The 24,659-nt window shown below is 42.5% G+C and overlaps 1 long non-coding RNA gene across 1 annotated transcript; it reads left to right on the forward strand.

The window, feature by feature from the left end:
* Positions 1–517: 517 nt before the first annotated feature.
* Positions 518–24,659, forward strand: LOC121403891. The gene is made up of 3 exons (XR_005967536.1): positions 518–1,354; positions 13,059–13,092; positions 23,973–24,659. It is a non-coding gene; the product is annotated as an uncharacterized LOC121403891 (long non-coding RNA).

Genomic DNA, 24,659 nt, shown 5'->3' on the forward strand with positions numbered 1-24,659 from the left:
CTAGGTCGCATGGTCTTTGGAAAAACAAACAGTTTTAAATGAAAAATCTGTTTTGATTGTGGAATAACAAAACTGATTAAACGCAGTTCTACTCTAATGAAGTATCGATATGCTCGGTTGCCACTGGCTTATCCTAATTTAAATCGTTTTAGTCGTTTTTTCAACTGATTTGAAAACAGATGATCGATCAGATTAACGAATACAAATCTCTATTTTTCAACGCAAAATTGAGTAATACACGCTCTTATGCTCTCTTCTTAGCTTGATCGCGAGAGCGAATCAAGGTATGTGCACGTGTTGAGGTGAGGTTTGTAGAATGCATTTCAATGTAACCAGGCTCTTTGCCGCCTTGTCCATACCTTTTTTCCGCGAGATCAATATTTGTCTCTTTTTTTTCCGCTCTGCCTACTCATTTTTCGTTGAAAAAATGAGCCTCTCTCACTCTTCTAGCACACAAAAATCCACTCAACCACTTTACTCAGTTTTTTCGCTCAAATATAACAAAATAACTAAATGTTAACTGAACTGGAAAATGTTAAGCCTGTTAAACTCTCCTGTTGAATGAATGATTAAAGACACGGCCGCGGACAACGAAAGCTGTTGGCGGTTGGCGCGCGTTTTTAGCCGCATTCAGAAAAGTAGTTCCGTTATAACCGTATTGATAGCCAACCAAAAACCAAATATCATCTAAAAATATATCTATCTGCATATGCATAAATATATCTAACGATATATCAGTATATACTCAAAAACATCCCTACGGTACATTCAAAAAATTCCAAAAATTTGTCGTCGGTTGCATTCGAGAATCGATCGATTCCGATCCAATCGGATTCTATGTAACAGTATTCCCCTACAGTAAAGAGTAATAATTTAAATAAAATTCCTCCCCCGTTGGCCGCTCGTTGCAAACATTTGTTTCTGCGTGCGTTTACCGAGCGTTTGGCGAAGCGATTTTTGTGCGTGTTTAGTGCGTTTTGAGCGGATCCTGCGCGTTTCCTGTGAGTTTCCTGTGCGTTTGCTGTGTGTTTATTGCTGCGGGGGAGTCGCGCGCGAGCATATTTATTTCTTTCGACGCGACTGCAGCCAGCGGATGTCGACGTCTCTGCCCTGCATTTAATGCATTTTTTTGTTTCATTTTTTTTTAAATTTACGTGAGAGTGCTGTGACAACCACAACAACAACAACAACCAACAAAACAAAAGAGAGTGTGGGTGGGAGTTCATGCTTAATAAAAGTTAATTTAAGCAACAAAAGCAACGACACGAAAAGCAGAGCAGCAGAGCAGCAGCGGCAGAGCAAAGGCAGAAAAATAGCAGAGGGGATAGATAGCATCTCTGATGATTGACGAAAAGTAAGTATGGAAGCAGAGTTGCATTTTCATAAAGATATAAAGAGAGAGAGAGAGATAGTACATATCAGAAGTAGCATCTGCAGTGGAATCTGTAGAATCGGTGTGTACATTAATCCATAAATAAAGTAATGAAAAGGCAAAAGAGGCAAGCAGTGCAACCAGCTGATCAGAATCAGCCTTCAAATCCAAAATATCTTCCACAAATTATTGTAAGAAGAGTATCCGAATGGCAGCAATGTTCTGAGATATATCAACTCAGATTATGCACTGATTCTAGATTCCTTTTATGGAATATATCCTCCTCGCAGGGGGAGATTCAGTTGGACTGCTCTTCCTTTGAGTCACACAGAACCCAAAGGGTTCTTGATCTTGATAGTTCAATATACTTTCAGACCTTATTTATTCAGCTCGAGTGACGATCGTTTTGTGTGTGTGGTATTTCGAGAATCAGCTAAAGCTTAAGCTCTACTATCCGTAGAATGAAATGAAGGACTGCGACAACTCGGTACCAATTATAATCCCACAAAGATAATCAAATCTAACCCTAAACCCTAACATTTCTTTGCTTTAAGCTGATTTGTATCTGAGAAAGTGATTTGACAGCAACATAGAAATAATATTTGATTGAAATCGGATGACTATATATCATGCAGTAGTAGCTGTTGTGGGAGCGGAACGATAGGGTGGAGGGGGGGAATGATATTTGTTGAAATATTTTTGTTGTTTTTATTTTGTGTGTTGCTTTTTACGTGTACTATCGCGGAGCGAAGCACGTTGGAAAAGTCTTAATAATACTACAAATATGCACGAGTACGTATGTACGTATGTATGTACATATATGCCATGAGTATGAATAAAATGAATGTTCCGAATTCATACATATGTATGTATGTATAAATCGTACAGATACAGATACTGATACAGATACAGATACTTTACATACATACAAACATACATATGTACATACATATATGCTGAGAAATGCCTCAGACACTGCCCCACACTGCTGCTGTCGCCGCCGCCGCTGCCAGCTGGTGCCACTGCCTTGTGTCCAGCCACAGTCACAGCCACAGCCCCTGCCTCTCCCTCTCCCACCCGCCTCGTGCCAGTTCAGACCGCAGTCGCAGTTGAAGAAACCTTTTGATAATCATATCACGGAGTCCTACTGATAATTCGCATTGTATTTGCTCGCTCTCCCGCTTGCGCTTGCTCTCTCCGAAACACTGCTTTATCAGCGCACGCTCTCTGCCGCTCTCGCTGGAATCTCTTTGGGTATTTAATTTCTCTCGCTCTCTTTCTGAACAAATATTAATAATTGTTTATTAAATTTAGAATACAGTGGAGCAATATGCCCCCCCACCCCATCGGATTAAATTTTTCTTTTAAGTTTTCCCAAAGGTTTTTAATCTCTGAGCAGATCTGGCAGACACCATTTGCTACGATCAAGCGATGTGCAACAATTATTCTCAATATGTACATAAGTATGTACACAATCCATGTGCTCTCTACCCCCCACCCCTCCTACCGCCTACCCTGCTCTGCACATTCCGTCGATGATGAAGAGAAATGAAATGAAAATTAAGCGTTGCTCTAAGCTAATCAATCGACTAGTCGATACCCATTAGGCAGGCAGGCATTGAAATGTGAAAAAAAAACGAAGACGAAGCCTGTATGCAAGGCCTGTATGGCCTGCATGGCTTTTGGTTCTGTAAATCTGTCGAATAGCAACTACCCTGTGTGCTGGGTACAAAAAAAAAAAAAAAATGATTCGAAACTATTGTGTAATTTACATTAACGAGCGGATGTCGTTGGCTTCTACTATATAATGAACCAATTACCCAGTTTGTCTCTTGATTCGATTGCTCTGCAGGCAACAGCAACGGGGCAACGGGGCAACGGGGCAACATCAACATCAACGAGTACCAGTAGCACTGTCCACTGTCGCAGAAGCAGTCGCAGATACATCCCATCCCATCCATCCATCCCATCCATCTCTGTATGTAGATACGTTTTTTATCTGCTGTTGAACGAGAACGAGATTTGGTTGTTGTTGCTGCTGTTGCGGCGACTGTGATTGCTGCTCTTCCGATTCCAAATTCCACTTCCAATTCCATTTCATTCATGCTGGAAGACACCCACTTGAATGATTATGAGGCACTGTGGCACTGCACAGATGTGTGCCCGCGAGATACATTCGCTGAGATACATATTTGGCCATCATCAAGTGCCGCTTCCGCCTCTGCCGCTTGGTCGGTTTTTCACCCACGTGCCAAACGCTTCAAATATTTCAAATTTTTTTTTTATGCACCCGTTGGAAAGAGAAATAATAAGAGATAAATATGTCAGCCAGAGGCTACGCAAAAATGCCATCACATGATCACAAAAAACAAAGTTACTTATCGATCGATAATGACCGAAAAGCATCACTAAACCAAGTAAAGATTGTAGCACAAAAAGAGAGACCAACATTAATGCACCTCTCATCAAGGAATATCGCGAATTAATAGATCCACAAAGGTATTTATCGATTAGTATCAATTTAGCTGTCATAAATCATCACTAAACAAGAGCGAAAAAGCCGCAAGCCGAGTGTAAATACTTGACAGCAAAAGGCAAAGAGATCTGTGAATTTTCTGTACGGCTCATCAATAAAATGAATCGATAAAGTTTCTTAGAATTTCCACATCAGTTTCACCCACCAAACCGATTTGCTGTGGGGCAGGGCAGACCCTACAAAACTTTTCCATTCCCCCACAAAGTGCTGACTTGACTTGGGGGAGAATAATCTGAAGAATCGACAAATGAAATATTCCATTCAGCAGCCGCCAAACGATTCTTTGTTTATTTGTTTATTTTTGCTTTCAAGTAGTTTTGGGGCGGGGGAAATAATACTCATAAATCGCTCATCGATTATACATACATACAGATATGTATGTGGCGATGAGATCTGCAATTTGGGGGCATCTCTCGTGGGGACACAAATGTATAATTGGCCTTTGGGTTGGCAATTTCCAATTGAAATCTTGTACACTGGCACACCCTTTTTTGCAGCGATTGCGAGTATAATTTTGTGATTGGAAAAACTATCACAGCAATTTTCTTTTTCTTGAGGCAGTCTTTGGGGTCTTCCTTCTGCATATTCATGAGGCTGCTGCACAACCAGTACGGCCATCCATCCATCCATCCATTCATCAGGCAGGCAGTCAGGCAGGCAAGGCTGGCCACTGCAATCTACTTCGCTGTCGATCTTTGTAATTTTTTAATAACACTTAACAAACGCCTTGGACTTGGCATGTAAATTGTTGATAAATTATGTTTTTAATAGCAGCTCGTTGCCATTGTTGTTGCCATTGTTGTTGTTGTTATTATTGTTGCTGCGGTCGGATAACTGGCGCCAGAGATACGAAAACAAATATATATGCATATATACTAACTATCTGAATGACAAAATGAAGAACGCAACGCACGGATACCTCGTAAAATGGCAGAATAATATTGGGCCCCCAAAAGAGTTGTTTGTTTTTTCCAATGCTCGATCTTTGCTATTTTGATAGATATTTAATCAAGATTCTTTGGTGGAAGAACATTTAAAATTTTAATTAACTAATCTATGAATAATGGACCATAAAACCTTTGACATCATTGGCTTTGGTATTCGTTTGATTCATTGTTTTGTTTTCTTTATGGATTACAAAATCAGGGATCCATAGATTCCCATTGTAGATTCATTGCTGACACGATGATGGATTGATTGATTAATTGTTTTATAGATCGTAAACCTGTGAGTTTATTGCACCGAAAGATTGTGATGTGTGATCGAATAGAATCTGAATCAAGTCAGGAACTCATCGAGGGGGCTTCAAGCAATGCAAAGAAGAATAAGTTCTTGAATATGAATGGCTCGGCACAAGGGAATACCATTCGAGAGGTGTCTGCACCCCAATGAACCCTGGGAAGCATGAGGCACCTGCCACAATCCCTTGAACCATTGCAAAGCTCTTCGATAGATAGATAGATAGCCTCAGGGCTTTTTCACCTTGATAATTTGATACCCTTAGCCCCCCCACCCACACACACTCACACACACTCCTACATTTACCCATATATGTACAGTATATGGATATATATATCGGCCGATGTGTGCTGATAAATGGTAAATAAAAATTCATGTTCTGTTTGCATTTCCACGCACAAAGCAACAGCAAAGCCAAACAAACAAAAGAAGAGGCAAAAAGCAAAAGGGAACAACAAAAAAACACTGAAAGCGAGCAATCTCAAGAATATTACTTAGTAATACATACTAATAACAATAAATTGTTGTATTTTATTTTGTTGGTTCCAGCCAAGGGAGTTTTTTTTTTTTTTTAATTTGTTGCTTAATATTTTTGATTTTTTATTATTATGTTTTGTTAATTGCAAAAAATTGCACGCGCGTAAACAATAAAGTGTTTACGTTTTTGGTTTTTGTTTTTTAGAATATTTGGAATGTGTGCTACGAGTACTAAATATATGTATATTCAAGAATTTGCTAGATATATTTCTTGGATGGAAATAAAAGATTGCTCAGAGGATTGATTCATTTCTGGCTTCAATTTAATGCCAACAAAAAATTGTGTACTTTATTGCTAAACGATCTTTGATCACAAAGTTCGGTTTACAGTTATGGAAAACTATATGCAGCTTTGGGTCTGATTTTCAAATGGAAACATGAGATTGTCGCACGAGTTTTTTTTGCTCTTTTTCGATGGAAACAATTAAAAAAAAATGGCACACAGATGCATTGCTTGGACGATTTTTGATATTAGAGTATTTACAGATTTTTGAAAGAAAAAAAAAAAGAAGGAAAATCCTCCTAGGAATCCGAAAAACCTGATTGCCGCTCGTACACTCATTGGTACTATAATTGACTGGCATTAGCCTGTGTGTGCACAGATGCACAGCACAGCAGAGCACAGCAGAGCACAGCACAGATGTGGCAGGCAGTGTGCAATCCACATACCATGGGTCTGGTCAGGTCTGGTCTGGTCTGGTCTGGATCCTCCTACCTCCTCCTACCAGATGGAACGTGAACTTGAGCGCATTGTGCGGATGCGCTCATATATTGCAGGGGGAAAATGGAGGAAACTTGTTTTGTTTATTTTTTCTTTTTTTTTTTTTGCATTGCATTGCATTGCAGAGCTACGCAGTGTGAGGCTCGGACTGTGGCCGCTCGACATGGAGTTGGAGTTGGAGTTGAGAGGAGCTGAGCTGAGAGGTTGGCGCATTCTTGGTCCGGCGTCATTATGACGATTACGATGATGACGCTGCATGGCATAAGCCAGGCCAGGCTCGTCTCAATGATGATGATGATCAAGATTTGCCTTGGCATAACGCAATGCCTGAAGCTGTTGTGCCGGTTGTGTATGCTGTTGTTGTTGTTGCTGTTGCTGTTGCTATTGCCATCTCACACAGTCGCACAGTCGCAGTAGCAGTCGCAGTTGGTTGTTGTCTCTGGGTTCCGTTCTACAGACGACCTTAAGCGGGGTAGGCGGTTGGCAGGCAGGCGGCTGGCAGGCAGGCAGGGCGGACAGAGCGACAGAGCAACAGAACCGGGCATCGGCCAAGTTGGGGGACTGGAGCAAACCACTTTTTATTTTGTTTGTTTTCAGAGCGCAGCTCCATATTGTGGTGTATGCTGGAAGTGGACTTGGATGTGGATGTGGATGTGGGGGACCTGTTGCCGCATAGTTTTCGGTTGCTATACCTACCATACATACATATATTTCTTTTCCTTTAGCCCCCACCCACACACACACACACACACACACACACACACACACGCACATGAGTTTTACAACCGGTTAGTCGGTCTGTTGCTATTTTTGTGTGGTGGAGCCTCTGCTCAAGTCGCGCGCTCTCTCTCCCTCTCTCACTAGATGCAGCAGCAGCAGCAGCAAGCAGTCTCCTCTCTCCTCTTTGGTTGAAACAAAAGCTTACATAAAATGAGAATTAAATTAATATTTACATAAATCTCTAATACTTCTCATTAAATTGTTGAATTGTGTTTCTGGATGGAAATATAAATGGAATCATCGTAGCAGTGGTTTGTTGTGTGTGGTGTGTGACTCTTGTGATTACCGCCTTCGGTCGGCCTCCGGTATCCGTATCAGTGCTACGTAATGAAAAAAAAAACACACACACACACACGCATGACACACACAAATAACACAACAACAGCAACAACAACAACAAGAATCCAAGAAAACCGTACAATATTGATAAGCACTCAAAGCAGCTCCGATTCGACTGTAATCTAAGAGAGACAGACAGAGAGACAGACAGAGAGAGAGGGAGAGCGGCAGAGAGGAGAGCATGAGCAGCGAGTGGGGGGTGTGGGTGAGAGAGGGGGGCTATGTAATGGGCAGAACTTAAGAGAACTTTTGTGCTTGAAATACTAAACCAGCCAGCAGGCAGTCGCAGAGGTCATTCCATAAGAGATCGCTAACTAAAGTATTCCCAAAGAGATTATCTGAAATTATCTGGGGTTAATAATTGACCTTAGATGGGGGGTGGGTGGGTTCATTAACTTGCAGATGCAATGAATGAAGGGAGTTCTTTATTAATCATAACCCAAGAGAGATCGTGCTGCAGATTTCACCATTAGGGAGGACTTCAGTGCTTCAGAAGTCTACAAACGATGAACCATCAATGCGATGATCATTAAAACACTTCAGCTGCTCATTCTGCTCACTAATCTAAGAGGATACACCCCTTTAAATCATTGATCTTCACAATGATTGAACTGACAGCAAAAAGAGCCCACAAGCTCGCTCAACTTTGGCTTCAATCAGGAATCAGGATTCTTTGCTGTATTTAGTTGCCAATAATCGCAAAATATAAACCCAGTAAATACATATGTGACTCTTTCATTTATTTATTGGTAGCATAGGCCAAGATCTCGCGGATGAACTTTGGCAGCATTCGGTGGACTTTGCTCGCAACGCCTTCTGCTGCTGCGTATGCGAATGCGACAAACAAGTCTCGGCACTCGCGACAGAGCAGTCCAAAGAGAGTGAAAGAGAGAGAGAGAGCGAAAGAGAGGGTAAGGAAGAGAAGAGTGCAAGTGCAATATGCACGTGCCGCAAAGAGAGAGCGAGAGAGAGAGAGAGAGAGGGAGAAACATTGCCAGAGATCAGAAATTATAAACAAATATCCAGCAGAACGAACGAACGAGCGACGTCTTGGCCATACAATTTTTACCCTGCCGCTGGCGGCTTAAACCGCCCAAAACTAGCCCACACCTGGCCGCGCACGCACAACAAAATAAAAAGAAGAAATTCTACACATAATACGCGTATTATCAACGTAACGCTTCGATTGTCTGTCAAAAAGTTGCTGCTAAATTTAGACTGTTGCTCCCTTTCCGACTTTCCGTCATTCCGCCTTTCGCGCCCCCTTCGCCACACGGCGGCTCTAACAGGGCCCCGCAAATGTCATAGACCTTCCAATGGACGATAAGAGAGAGAGAGAGAAAGAGAGAGAGGGTGAGAGAGAGCGCAAGCGGTGTCGTAAAGCGCCAAGCTAACGGAGCAGCTAACGTTTTATCAAGCAGATCACACAGAAAACACAGCACACAGAACTTGGTCTAGTATTTGCGAATCAAATTTGAGCCAGATATCATTTGAGTCCATAATGCATAGATCTGCGTCGTACTCGTACGATCTATGGCACTATGGGACACAAAATGCAAATTGAAACCCCAAGCAATCATTGTTTAGGTGTCAGTTATCTTGGGATAGCTCTGGCTTATAATATGGATATCTAGGATCTAAAATTTCATGCTCATGATAACATTTTTATTTATTTGAATTTCTGTTGCAAGATCTTCCAGTTTCATTGTTTATGATTATATACATATATCTATGTCATTTGCCCGAGCATAAAATTGTTTTGGTTTCATAGATCAAAGACTGCCCACGTGAGACTCGAATTTCCTCTTAAATGCCTCTGGAATCCCTGGTATCTGTATCTCTGTTTTGGTTCTGTTTCGGTTCATTCCTGGAATGTACTTGGATGGAAAATGCGAGTACCATATACATTTTTATGGCACCATTGGTACCCGTAGCCGTACCCGTAGCCGTACCCGTAACCGGTCCCGTACCCCCCACAGGGCATAGCAAATGAGGGTGTAAATATTTGCCGAGTGTCACGAATCGTTGCGATTGAGATAGATGACTCTATTTGTTGTGTTTGTCTTTCTGTACGTTGTTTTGCCGACAATGAAAACTGAGAAATTTCCATTGGCATCGATGGAAAGGAATTCGAATAGATTTCCGTTTGCATTCCAAGGGTCTCGAAACTATTTACACACGAATGCCAATGAATTAGAAATTAATTTTTGGCCCACAAATCTTTCTTCTGGCGGCGCATTTCCATTGTCACTGAGCAGAAGAGGGTGGAGATGGAGATGGAGATATCCAACGATCACGATTGAATATCGGCATCGAATCTTTTAATCAGCAGCGATTTTCACAACCAATTAGCGCTCCATAAATCGTTCGAGCCAAACGATTTTGACGCCATGCGCGGAGCCCATAAGTCAAAACGGTGAGATGGATCACGCCATGGCGATCATTAAGAGAGCATCGAGCCGCAGGGCAGTAGCAGTAGCAGAAGAGGGGACGGGGGGCCGGTAGGTAGGGAAGTCTAACACCTTTACGGCTGCTTCATCATTTCGGGCCATGTTTTGTCAACGAAGAGCAGACGTAAAGGAGACGAGAGAAAGAAGTGAAACAGAAACCGAAATCGAAATAAATTAAATAAATAAACGTTCCGTCGCTACATGACTGGCATTTTAGCCAAATTCTTGTCTGCTTTTTAGCTGCTTTTGTTTTTTTTTTTTAATTTGGGTGTTTTTGATGTTGTTCAGACGCAGACGCAGGCGCAGAGTCGCGTGCCGCAAGTGGGATTGGAGCGGGCAGCGGGTAGCGGGTAATCCGTAGTGTCTGTAGAGCCCGAAGGGTGAGGTGAGCTGAGGCTTTAAAATGCGCGACTCGATGCGCGGGGCCAAGTGCCTTGGCATTAATTTATCAGAGGCAAATGAAATCGAAATCGAAATCGGAATACGATCATGCCATTGATCAGCGAGACAACACAACAAACGAAATTCGGAATATATCTTGGGCTATTTTGGGCCGATATATTCGCACATTTTCCAAACTAAGGAATATATTTAACTCTCGCTTTTACTTGGCTATACTTGGCTTTGCCTTCGTGTGCGGAAAACCCTTTACTTCAGCAGTGATTAAATGCCTCAAAAGCTGTTGTAAGTTAAACCCATTCTTATCTGGCTATAGACACACACACACACACACACACACACACACACACACACACACCAAAGTGCCCAGTCTGTGCCCATAATCCCACTTTAAATGCTGTGCCCGGAATTATGGCTGTTATGACGCTTCGATAGAGTGTACCTTGAGGTTTCCATTTGACCTTGCACACGAGTCCAGGTCTGGCCCGAGCCCAGGCATTAACAATGTCAGCTCCTCCTGTGCAGGTACAGCCTGCCTTCGCCTCTCGAAATTTCCTGTGGCCTGCGGTTTTGTTGCTGCTGTTGCTGCTGCGGCTGTTTCTGCCCGGAAATGGCAAGTGAAAATATCCAGCTCCATTTGTGGGCACCAATACCAGTAACAGGACCAACAGGACTGTCAAGGCCAAGGCTGCTAATACCAGGATCTGCCGTGTATGCTGCCCACTCGGCTGTGTGCGTGTGCGTGTGCATGTGCATGTGCTTGTGTGTTGGCTGCAACTTTGACAAACAGTGTAATTTGGATTTCCATTTCAGATGCTGTCATTGTTTTTCATCTTTTCTCTTTCTCTCTCATTCGAATGCAACAACCGCATCTCTCCCAGTACGAAAAACGAGAGCTTAATTAATCAGAGTTTGAGTCGTCCTGTCCAGCTGTCCTGTTCGCAACGTTGATCCAAGGCCAGTTGCAGTCAGAACGATACACAGACCCTAACCAGGGATAACCCAATCTACGGTAACCTTGGCCATCGCCTGCGCTTATCTGAACGCAACTTTTACAGACACTTTCTATTGCCTAACCTTAGGTAATCGTTTCTAATCTATATTTCCCCTTTTACTGTCATTCAAAGTTCACTCTTTCTCAGGGAATGATATTTATCTCTCGGGCCACTTATCTTATCGTAGCTTATGCGATTAAGCGTGAATTATGTTCGTGTTTAGATCATTTTATGATATATAAGCCCAGAGTATTCAGCGCTGAAGAGTCGCTTAACATCTCGCACTCTCTTTATGGATCTTTAATTGCACTGTTGCCTAAGGGGATGCCTTGGTACAGTGCGGTAAATTTATGTAGATATAAATAAAATACCTGTCGGCACTGTGTGCACACACACACGCATAGTGGCAGAACCCCAGAGCCGCAACAACTAACAATTGAAAATGGAAACACTCGTAGATAAGAAATTTTTAATTACGCCCCGGCATCGCTCAGCAACCTCCCACCACCCAGCCCCCCGTTGCCATTGCCGTTACCGTTTGCCATTTCCATTGCTGCTGCCGCCTGCCTCATTATATTCACCGAACGAATGGCCACAATTCCGAATGGTTTTTTGCATTTTTTTTGCGCCCGCATCCAACACTGCTCGCGGAGAGTCTATACAGTCCAAAGAATGCCCTGAAATTTGAGTATTTCTACAGTTTATTTATTAGTATAAATCTATATATCAAATTTGCACCAATTGATTTGCACCGAGAATTGAAATTCGTAAAAATTATTAAATTTTGGATTCCACAATTTAACTATTTATTTAATATAGACAAGAAAGCAGGCACCAAAAATAAAAATGAAAAATTAAAAATGCACAATTACAGTACCCACTGTTCTGAGAATATTCTATGCATATCCAACAAATAAAATTTAAAAATTAAAAATAAAAATTAATACATTTAAAAAAAAAAATAAGTTTTACGGATAATCATCGCTGAAAATAATTATCCATAATGATTAAATTCAAAATAGTTCATTTAAATATATTTAATATTTGAATTAAATATTTTTTAATGTTTTATTTTACTTAAATAGTGTTTTATATTTTGCTGAAATAACCCTTAACCTAAACTAACCTAACCCAACCGTTTATGTTTAGTCCAAGTGATTTCTATGTAATTGTCACAATTTAATTTGCTTACTGGGCCACTTTTCTCTGAGTGTAGCTAACAGGAGTAGATAAATAAACATCGGAGATTATATTCGAGCTGATCCATCCACAATAATAAATTCCGCTCTGAAAGTGGAGGAGGAAAGTGCTAAAATGTTGCTCATACGCATAGGAGCACTCTCATATTAGACGTATCGTATACTTACTCGTAGCTATACATAGAGGCCCGCACAAGGCTCGCCCACGAACCAGCAACCGCCCCGCCCCCCTCAAAAACGAAACCGAACCCCAACGGGCACCGTCACCGTGTCAGCCCCCATATCGATGTGCGATAATAAAGCTGTTAACATATTGTTTACACTCTCGATTTGATGTAACAATTAATCAAATAGAATTGATTCTATTTGCACACTCGTTTCGTTGTTCTCTACGTTTTTCCCCTTCGTTCTTCGTTTACCTCTTCCTTCTTTGTTCCTTCCCTTTTCGTTCTTCGTTCGTTGTTGTAATAACAAAATTCTTTTCTTTTCAGATATCGCGTGGACTTGTCTATTAACCCAAATAAGGTGAGTTCATTTAAATTTTAAAGAATAAAAGGTGTTAGATATATTTGTTTGCTTGCCACAATGGGGCAATGGACAGTGGGGCAATGGGGGAATGGGGGAATGTCTCGTGTCTCAGTGTGTCTCGTGTTTTGTGGGTTCCCATTATCTGCAACTCTCGCCCCGTGCACTCATCTCTCACTGTCAGAGAGGGAGCTCGGGACTTATTCAAAACACGGCACAAAAAAACGCCGTTAAGGCGCCTCAGACAATGCCAATGCGAATGCGAATGCCATTGATCAATGGGCATATCAGGGTGCATTAGCACAAGCCACACCCACACCCACACCCACAGCCCCCGTCCAGCTGCCAGTCTTCTGTTACTGTTTCAGTATCTGTTCTGTATCTGGTTTCGTGTCAAACAGTTGGTCTTACTTACTTACCATATGGATTAGGCCAGAACTTAATTAATTACTCTGTCAGCAAGCGATTATGGCAACAGTTTCGATCTTTGTCTGGGTAGGAGGTGGCGCTATATCTATATAGTTTGTGTGTGTGTGTTTGTGCTTTTTTTTTGTGCAGCTTGACTTATGATTCGTTCCATAACTGAGGGGAAAACTTGATGCTGCAATTGAATGGGAAAATCCCTTTAATGTTTCGTTTTTTTGTTTTGTTGTTGCGTTGTTGCTGGAGGGCAACTTGAAACTTTCTTTTTCTGTTTGGTATTTAATCATTTGTCATCGCATTTCACTGAACTTTTGCTATTGTTGTCATTGTCCTCGGTGTCTGCCCTGCCCTGCCTGCCCTGCCCTGCCTGCCTGCCCTGTCTGTTGCATTGTTGTCATTGTGTGGAGTTGCGTGTTCATTGACGTCACACAGCCAACCACCCACAAGCACCTGGAGCGTGGAGCATGGAGCGGGGGCAGACAGGCAAGCTTGTTGCATGTTGCACGCACACATATACACATAGAGAAAAACGCCCCCCAAACCGCCCGAATTTTGTGTCCAGCACTCAAGTAAGCAGGTCAGGCCGCAGTACGCCAAGCGAGCGGTTCTTGCGGTTTAACTCACTTCGAAAGCAACAAACCAGCCACCCAGCAGCAGAAGCAGCACCTCCCACAGGCACAACAGCAGCAACAGCAGCACCACCACCCAACAACCAACCCCAACCCCATCCAGCAGACCCCCAAAACTCGGTCAGCCTGCGGTTTTCTTTAAGTTTCCTCCGCGTCACCAGTCTCTGGCATATCGAGAGACGACCAACCAACCAACCAACCAACCATTGCATAATGCGCACATTTTTCGTTAGTTGAAAATTGAAATTGATTTTTATGAGAGTTCTGTTGTGCTCCACAATGGTCTGCTCTGTTCTGTTCCACTCCACGCCTTTCTGCTCCACCCTACTCTGCTCCACGCCACTCTACTCTACTCCACTCCACTCTGCTCTGCTCTGCTCTCTTCGGTTCTACTCAATTCAGGTGATGGCCACAAACAAGCAGACATTCATATGCGAGGGCTGCACATTAAGTAGTTGATGGCTTGAACCCAATAGGCAGTGTTTAATGCAGACACAAGAGAGCGTATAGGGTGCAATGCCCTTGAGAGCGAGAGGGGGAGAAACTCTCTGGGCAGTAGTCTGATAATAAGTATACGTAAAAATAAAATAAAATATAATATCTAGAAGTGCGAATATCTTCTGGAACACCTCGTGCATGCTGTTGCTTCTGGCACCCGAAGGCGAGAAATCAATTTCAATTAACCAAATACATATGCAGAAGAGCACAGACACTCTCACACACCCCAAAAACAAAAAAACAAATAAATAAATATGCATGAAACTGAAGCCGTGGCTCAGAACTGAATATGAAGCTGCAGCTGGTAGCGGCCCAGTCCAGCACGGCCCAGGCCAGTCCGCACTACCTCTTCCAACAAAGCCACTCGTACGCATTCGATGATACCCTGCACTCGCATGGATGAGATGTTTAGGGTTCAGTAGTCAAAGATATTGAAATGGTTCAAAATATACCTGCATAAATATTGTAATTAATTTGAATCAGAAAAGTGCAATTGGCCATTAATTCTCTATAATCCTGTGCAGAGTTTTGCTTGGTAAATTTATCTTAGCTGCTTAGTGTCTTTTTTTTCTTCTTAGTTGTTGTTCTTCATCTATCATCGGCAAAATCAACCAATTGGGGATTTCCTTCATTTATTCTCGTGCCCGCATTTGTGCCTCATCATCCACAGCGGGTCCGCGTCTCGCCCCTGCCGCTTATTTTTATTAAAAGGGCTCGTATTCGGGACGACCTCCCCCCCCTCCCACCAGTGTGGTCTGATGTGCCCTGCTGGCTTGTTGACTTGCTCCGCTAATAATTGCAAAGACCGCGCAAGGAAAGGTAAACAAATTTACAAAACTGCCAGCCCCCCAAGTCGGTCCATCCATCCATCCGTACGTCTGTCCAGGGCGGAACCGGGACACCGCCCCCCAACCCCTGACCAAACGCAGTGGGAAAGTGGAAAAGTCTGGCAGTTAGCGCCTCAGTCGACGGCCCCGGGAAAAGTCACGTTTTGCATTTTGGTTTCGGTTTTGTTCAGAACCTGAACCGTCGCCTCGCGTCGACTCGCTTCATCCTCGGCTGAATCTTACTTTCTTGTTTGTCCCGCGCGATGCGCTCTAAATGACAGATGATGATGGGACCGGGTATATTGGTTGGCAAATAAATCAAAGACCCTGTTCGTCTTCTTGCTCCTTGAGGTGGTGCTCGAATCAAGGATTCGATTTGCGTGCTGCGGCAGGCGCAGCACTGAAATGGGAGACAAAAATTAAAAACAGCAACTAAAAAAAAATTAATCATTTAAATTTGAATAATTTTAATTTTAAATTCACAGAAAAAGGGCATTGCATAGAAGCATAATGTAATTAAATATTCGGTTTTTTTTATTAAAATTTACTTTTTAAATATTAAAATTTCAGTGCTCGCATTTGTAATTTAAATAAAAATCATTTTAAAATAAATATATTAAATTAAATTAAATGTGTAGCTTAATTTGTTTATTTATTTATGGAAATATTACATTAAATTTAATTTAAATATAATAAGTATATTTATTATTTGAATTTTTTTCATGTCATGTATGCCAAAATGTAAGTGAGAACATTTTATTTCTGTAGTTAAACATTTTTAAATTCAAGTAAATATTAAAAAAGACCTTTTCTCTGTCTGCAAAAATCTAAGATTTCTTTAGATTATTTCCCCAAACATCTACGGTATTTCAATGGTCGCATACCCTCAGACAACTATGCACTTCCTGCTCTTTTTTCCTCTTGCTCTCTCACTTTCTGCCTTGTTTATCTTTGTGAGATGTTTGCCGCACAAGAAAATTCTTTCTCGAGTTGATTTTGTAAAATACTCGTATTTTATTGTATGGTGTGGGCGGCTGCCTGCCACATCACGGCACAATTGATATTCATGCCACACGAAAATAGTGGATATTGTAAAGGTATCGTTGGATGATAGCTGCTCAGCCTTTTGCCTCTGCCCACACCCCCTAAAGTGACAACATTGCGTATGCGCAATTTCTAGCCTCATAGGAGATGCATTTTGATTGTGACGGCTGCAAAAGGATTGAGGTACAGAGGGGGGGAGCGTGTGTGTGTTGTACCTTAAATTGTTTTGCCCCACCTCCCCCCCCCACAACCCACACAGCTACTGTGTCTGAGCGTCCAAGTGGGCGTTGCAACGCGTGCAGCCCCTCGGGTTTTCCAAAGCCAAAAACTGTAATAAGCCCGACGTCAAAGAGCGTTCAATTGGAATTTTCGCGCACCCTATGCAAGGGAATCCATATACATTCCTTTGAATTCTGAATACCAGAGGACACTTTCAGTTTGCACGAAAACTCCTACTCCTATTTCTGTTTAGTACTAATGAACAATTCTGGTGAAATTCAATTCAGCAATGGATTGCCAGCAGAGATATTCAGGTGTGGATATTTATTAGATTTTCTGTTGCCTGGACAAGACAATTTTCCATTCTGTGGAATTTATTTGTTTATTTAACTTTTCAATTTGACTACAGATTTATTTTGTGTCCTCGTCTCTGATGCAATAACACAGGCCCATGAACATAAACTGCCAGTTTGCTGCAGGCCTACAATAACTTAATTTTAAGTTAATCAATACTAAATCAATTGTTTTCCAAGATTTGTGCTGGTTTTCCGCCAATATAAAGGTTGAATGGATGCTCCATAATTAAACACAAATTAAGTTATTCATTTTTACCCGTACCAAGTAAGGGGTATATTAGAAAAGTTAAAGAGTGTAACGCAGAGAAGGAAACGTTTCCGACCCCATAAAGAAACAATCTTGATCAGCATCATAGCCGAGTCGATATAGCCATGTCTGTCGTCCGTCTCCATCATTTTCTTGTATTTAGACAAGTAGGGTACCAATGGTTTCCACCATCACACTGCTAAGTGTTCGTTCGCCCTTCCCCCCGGCGGCGGCCCTCCGGCGAGCCCCCAAACGCGTAGCCGCCCCCCCCCCCCCCCCCCCCCCAAAAACCATATCTCTGGGTATCGTCCCCGCCCCTCCGTTTATCTTAATATCATTAAAAAAATTTAAAAATTAGCAAAAAACATTTTCCATTGCAATATTGTAAATTTAATCAGACTCTAGATATTCGTATTAAAATTTCAAAATTTCTTGTATTTTTAAATTTACAATATACAATTTCCAATATAAAAATTGAGCTACGTCTTTTCCTTTGATTGAGTTTGCCTTTAGGCATCAGTCGACTGATTGCTTCGAAATTATTAATGTTTTCATGACAAGAAGTCCGCAAAATAAAATCAAGTTACATATATTGTGATTCGCCGATTCCCAATCCGGTATCAGATCCTGCAAGCAGCGCAATATTATAATTTTAAGCAAATTACACAGCTCCCCAAAAACGAATAAAGACGTCGATAGTCGGATATTCGGAGAAGTTGAGTGTCCTCAGCCGAATCTGAGGTCAGAATGAAGAAGCTAAGTTATTCATAGTCGTGTGACATGCATTTGTATTCCCAATCAGTGTAAGGAACAGCCTTGCCAAAAGGCTTAAAAGTGTTGCTCTGGGATTGTTTCGTATTCCTGCCTAAAAGTGTGACTCAAGCTGCCTTACAGCGTGACTCAAGCTGCTCAAAAAGTGTGACTGAAGTTGGCCCCAAAAGGCGTTTACAGGTGTTGGCTGTTAAGATATCTGCGTGCTGCCACCGTGTACACCGATCAAACGGCAGGGAGGATTCCCCCTTTGCAGCCATATATACACACACACACACACACACACACATGCTAAGCTGTATGCGAAAACCAATTTTGGGAAGTTTATTTGAATGCAGAGTGCAAAATGTGGGCCCACGAAAGCGGGTTCGGTTCGGTTCGGTTGGTTGCCTGATGAAATATTATGCCAACAACAATGACAGCATTAATTGCCGACACAATTTGGGCCACGCCACACACACATACACACACGCAGATACACTAGCGCATGCAGATACATAGATACATAGATATATATGTATGCGTTTTATATACATACGTGTCTATATATGTGGATCCCGAAACTAATTCAGTCACATTCTGGCAGGAAACAGACCCGTGACGCTGTTGTGTTAATTCTTGTTGCTTATCACAGGACATGCAAAAAAGGTATTTTAATACATGTCAATGTTTCCTGGAAATAGAAGGGGGATGAGAGGGGATATATAGTACGAGTATATGTGTATATTGTCCCTCTGTGTGTGTGTGTGTGTGTTCTGGTCCATGTTTGTTAATTGAGTTTCTGCCATCAAAGATTTTGCTTTGTTGTGGTTCTGACAGTGAATATTTTGAAACCTTTTTCCCCCCCAAAAAAAAAACACACACACAAATTGTTGAAATATACCCAAATAATATCTCTCACACACACACACAAATCGTTGAATGGCTCTTTGGCTCCGAAAGTGCTGGCTGCTGCTGCTGCTGTTGCTGTTGCTTTTGTGTGTGCAATGAAAATGAAAACTTGTGTGTGAATCACTTTAATTGTTTCCCTGGCATATCCAAGAGTGCATGCAACGCAGTCTATTGCTCTGTTTCTCTATTTCTCTTGCTCTGCTGTGTTGCATTAAAAAGTTGCACTCGTTTCAGGCTATTTCATGCAGCAGACTCTCCTTTAGTGACCGTTCCATTCACACGAATTTTTGCAATGTGTGTGTGTGTGCTTCTTAATTGTTTAATTTTTAAGCTGAATTTAAGCATTTGTTGCACACTTTTGGAGCTTCAGCTGCTGGCTAGGGGAGGGGTCGAAGGGGCCGGAGACTGTCGACTAATGAAGCGAGCGACTTGTGGTTCGTCATTGTCCAATGTTTACGACAAGCTGAGAAGCTGGTTAGATATCCGCTTGCTCTGCCAGCGCTGAGGGCAGGAAACTTTGATGCTGCGAGACCACAAAAAATTATTTAATTTAATTTACGCATGTGCCATAAAGTGGTGTAGAAGCCAAACCTCACTGCATCCCGGAGCTAACAAAATGTCTGTTTCTGATGCGCTGAAAGTTGCATGCAAACTGTCGCCTGTGGGCAAAGCTTTAAGAACAAATTTAAATACTCCTTTGTCTGCTGCTTAAACTGCTTTCATCTGTGGTGCTATTCCCTGTTGCCTGCTCCCTGCTCTTAAACATAGTTTCTACATTTTATTTTTCATTATGAATATTATGTTGTTGCTTTTGGTTTGCTGGGCGGGGGCTTTGACATGGGTAAACATTTGGCCAAGTCAAAAATTTGCTGGAGTTTAAAGTTCAATGTGGGCCGTGCCCCCCCAACCCCTCACATGCCCTGAGAAAACCCTTTTTATTTGCAACGCCCCTGCCCCGTCCCGTCTTGGCCAGGCATGGAAGGAAGACACAGCGACTGGCCTTCTTTGCCATTTCCTTTACTCCTTTTTAGTGGTTTTTTCTGTTTTGTTTTTGTGTGTGTTGGCTGGAACTGTGCCTTTGCCTCGCTTTCACTTTATTGCCCTCGCCTGTGAGCCATATATTGCATTTATCTAAGCCAGGCCAACAGCCAGGCAGGCAGGCAGGCAGGCAGGCACCCACCCACCCAACTGCTGACTCCCAGCCACCTTCTACTCGCTGGAAACACTCATATGTAATGCATTTTTAAATTTGCATGTGCTCCACCTGTCCCCCCACCCCTCCAGCAAACTCCATTGCAGGCCCGTCGTAACACAGCGCCTTCAACAATGGCAGCTGTTAGTGTCTAACTAGTTAGTTAGTGCCACATTGAAGATGGTTGCCGCACGCGACTGGCCTGCCAAACGGTGGACTGCTACCACTCCGGGCACACGACGTCACACGATCCCCGTGCAAATCCACTGGATAGCAGGATGCTACATGGCCACATGGCCACATGCCCTCACATCCTCCACTCTCCATTCTCCATCCATAATGAGCAGCATCCTCGTGGTGCTGCTGATACTCCATCGTCTTCTGCTGGGGTACAGCACTCGGGTTCAGCGGGGGGAAAACTCTTTCGGGAAAGCGACATTATGCATTTTAAAAAGAGAGACATAGCGCTGGAAGGGGGGGAGACAGGATGGAGGAACCTTTTGCCTTTGCCTTTGTCTGCTGCTTTATGCATCTGCTGTCAGTTGCATCCTTTTTATGTGTGTGTGTGTGTGTGTGTGTGAGTTCATTGCACTGCGCTCAAGCAGCAGGAGAAAGCTTTTCATTCATTCTTTATTTATTTTTTTTTGCTATTTTATTGCATACTTTTTGGGCAGAAATATCCCAAAACAGAAAGTTTCCTTCAACTTGCCGAGTGTAAGTAAACCCATTTAACTGCTTGTTAACGTTTAAGCCAAGGTTTCTTGCGCCCCTTCTACTAATTTATCTGCAATTTGCACTTAATCGTTTGATCTTTGACTGCTTTTCTTGCAGTGTGGTTTGCCCTGGGGTTGGGTTGGTTTTCTGTTGTTGTTGTTGTTGCCAGAGCGCTGGCATTTGTTACAGGCAGACGGGTGGCTGGGGCAGGGGCAGGGGCGGAGCGGAGCGGAGAGCAACAACATTGGACTTTGACTTTAACGCTGTTGCATTTTACTAGGTCAAAAGCAACGTCACCGCGTGGCAAAGGTTGTTTTAACCCTCACTCTCTCGCTCTCACTTACTCTCTCCTCCGTAGCCATCCTTTTCTCTGCCTTCTTTGGCCATCTCTTTCGCTCGTTATGCATGTGTTTTTGTGTGGAGTCAAACATAAATATGGTGCAAAGGTGAAACTGTTGCTGGCAAGTGCCTGCTCCAGCTACGGTTACTGGCTGCCGGCTCCTGCCTGCTGGCTCCTTGCTAACTGCCAGGCATAAATCGGTGTCTATGTGTGTGTGTGTGTGTGCATATAGCGTGCTAAATTTCATGCACACACACAGACACGGGTGGCATGTGGCAAGTGGCAACCAAATAGCTAACTATTTCTAATTGGAGGTCGTTGCGGTGCTTGTCTTCGCTGCTCTGGCTCTGGCGCTGCTGCCCCCTACCCAGCCCCCACGACTTGTTGCCTGCCCAACCACCCCCAATCCCACGTAATCCCAGCGTCAAGACTGCAATTTTCAAAAGCAAACTAAAGGAATTTGGCATGACTGACGAGCGCTGGGGGGGGAGAGGGAGAGAGAGAGTTTTCCGTTAAGCCCAGTCCTTTTGTAGTCCTTCAGCAGCAGTTTTGTTGAGAGTTTAATATGGTGCTTCGATAGATATATGTACATACATACATACACACATACATATGATGGTTTTTTTGTACACTGTTCTTTCGCCTTTTTTCCTGACAAAAGGGGCAAATTAATGCAATTCAATTACCACCGAAAAAAACCGTTACAATTGTTGTAAATAAACCTACTGCTTATTATGGTACATTTAACCAATTAAATTAATAATTAATACTGAAATTTCATAATTTCCGCAAACAAATGTTAAATTAAATGAAGAAAAAAACTCAAAAAATCACTCATTGGCTTTGATAAAAGTTCTGCCACGAAGTCTCTCAACTAACTTTAAGCCAGAAAACTCCAGAAAATTGGCTCAATTTGGGCTAAGGGTAAAAGGGCTAACTGCCGTTACTTTTAGCACTTTTATCAGCCCAGAAGTACGTCAGCTGCAGCCGCGGACTAAAAACAATAAAACAGAAAAAATTTGCAAAATTAAACTTTAAAAAATGAACACTCAAAGTTTAATATTTAAATGCACCCTTTTTGTGTTCTTTGAATTTTGCTACCAAGCCGCAAATGTGAGTGTAAGTGGAGTTTTCAGTTGTATGCATTCAAAAGACTGGCAGCCCCACATGTACGGCGCAGGTCATAGTTCATAGTTTTTGCGGGGGAGCGGAGTAGCTCTCTGGGAACCCCCCCAAAAACTATGAATTAAGAACCAGTCAGCTGAATGCAAAGACTCCCTTGGATGTGTCAGATTTACCTATTTTTGCCAGAGCTAATGTACAGCTTGGGCTTGGAGTAGACCCGAATCTCCTCATCCACGATGGCCAGCTCCTTGTCGATTTCCGCCTTGCGTTTGCGCACCCACAGACTCTGCGAGGTGATGGGCATGTGATTTAACTCGCTGATGAGCCCATCATAGCGCTGCTGTGCGCTGTTCAATTCGACAACACGTGCCTGTTCCGGATCACTGGCATCCTTCTCCACAATCCGAGGATGACTGCTGTCGCGTGCTGTTTGAAACACAAAGCTTGATGAGCCATCGAGACGTGGGGGGAACACGTAGTATTTACTCACAGTATTCCATTTCCTGATCATCATTCATGTTGTGGGGACTCTGCTGTTGCTGTCCGCCATATGTGCCCAGTGACTGTAGATCCTCTTCTTCGCTATAATCATACCGATTGGATCTTTGGTAGATGCGGACTCGCGCTCACCCATCCCGGATGCACCATCAAAACTGCATCTAAAAGAGCAAAAATAATGCCACATTCAGACATCTATTACTGACTGGACTTACTGTTTTAGGGCATTTGTGAGGTAGAGTTCATCGCTGATGTCCACCGTCTGTGTGGCAATGGTTGAGCAGCTGCGCTGTGTGCCACAAGAATTGGAGCTTTCCGACGACTGTGCTGCTACCTCCGAAGGGTCAATACGTTGGCCAGACTCCGCGGCGCCCACTACCAATGGGTGATGCGAACACGACTTCAAACGGTTGCGCGTCAGACTGCTTTCGCGGGTGTTTTGTGTGGACACCGATACAGGGGTCTGGGGTCGGTTGGCTGCTTTCGATTCTCTTGCCTCGGAGTCCACGCGCTGCATGGCTGGCATCCATTTCGGGACGCACTGGCTCCCTGGCTGCCAGCTTCTTAGTTGTAGATTTCTCCAGCGAGCGCAAGCTCTTTTTATTTTCGTCGAGAAAGTTGCGGCTCGGTGGAGAACGCGGCACTGGAAAAATTCCATTCATCCTGGACGTAGGGCGTGACATGGTACCGACGACTGTTTGAGTTTTAGTACCGCGAACTAAACTGCGGAAATATTTGTTGTTTAAGCAAATAAAAAATGTTTTGTTTGCAGCTATTCGAACTGCGTCGTTGAATGTTGAATGTAAGTGAATGAATGATGCTCGAAGTGTGAACGAATATCAATGGCACCCTTTGGTTTAGTTTTTGTTACTTTGTGACTGAATATAAAATATAATTTAAATATATTATAAAATAAAATAATATAAAGCTATTTAATTAATATGCAAAATCTTTGTAAAATGTATAAATTAATTTATTTAATGCCACTCATTAATTTTTGGTATTTTCTGGCTGATTGGCAAGCCGAAATATTAAATTAAATATGTTAACAGATAACAGATAATTGTATTTAGCTTTATTCATTATTAGATTTGTTGATTTCCTAGGTTAAATGCCCAGAGACTGGTCAGAAAATGAGGGAGAAAATATGCGCCAATCCTTTGCAGTTATTATTCTATTGAAATCCATGTGAATCCAGCCTTGCAACAGCTGCATCTTGGCACTCCCAAACTCGAACCCGTTGCAAAAGTGGAGTGCATAATTAGGATGCTGTTCCGCCCACGGGATATGCAGGACAAACCGTCTCCATTATTGTATGCTAAATTTATTGCTACTTAAGTAATTTAACCAATTAAATTAATAATTAATACTGAAATTTCATCAAATTTCCGCAAACAAATGTTAAATTAAATGAAGAAAAAAACTCAAAAAATCACTCATTAGCGTTGATAAAAGTTCTGCCACGAAGTCTCTCAACTAACTTTAAGCCAGAAAACTCCAGAAAATTGGCTCAATTTGGGCTAAGGGTAAAAGGGCTAACTGCCGTTACTTTTAGCACTTTTATCAGCCCAGAAGTACGTCAGCTGCAGCCGCGGACTAAAAACAATAAAGCAGAAAAGATTTTAAAAGTCAACTTTTAGAAAATGAACACTCAAAGTTTAATATCTAAATACAATTTTTTTTGTGCTCTTGAATTTTGCCAACCGAATGTGATGTGTAAGTGAGTTTTCAGTTGTATGCATTCAAAGGACTGGCAGTCCCACATGTACGGCGAAGGTCATAGTTCATAGTTT

Source organism: Drosophila obscura, unplaced genomic scaffold (assembly GCF_018151105.1).
Source record: "Drosophila obscura isolate BZ-5 IFL unplaced genomic scaffold, ASM1815110v1 contig_165, whole genome shotgun sequence".
NCBI lineage: Eukaryota > Metazoa > Arthropoda > Insecta > Diptera > Drosophilidae > Drosophila > Drosophila obscura.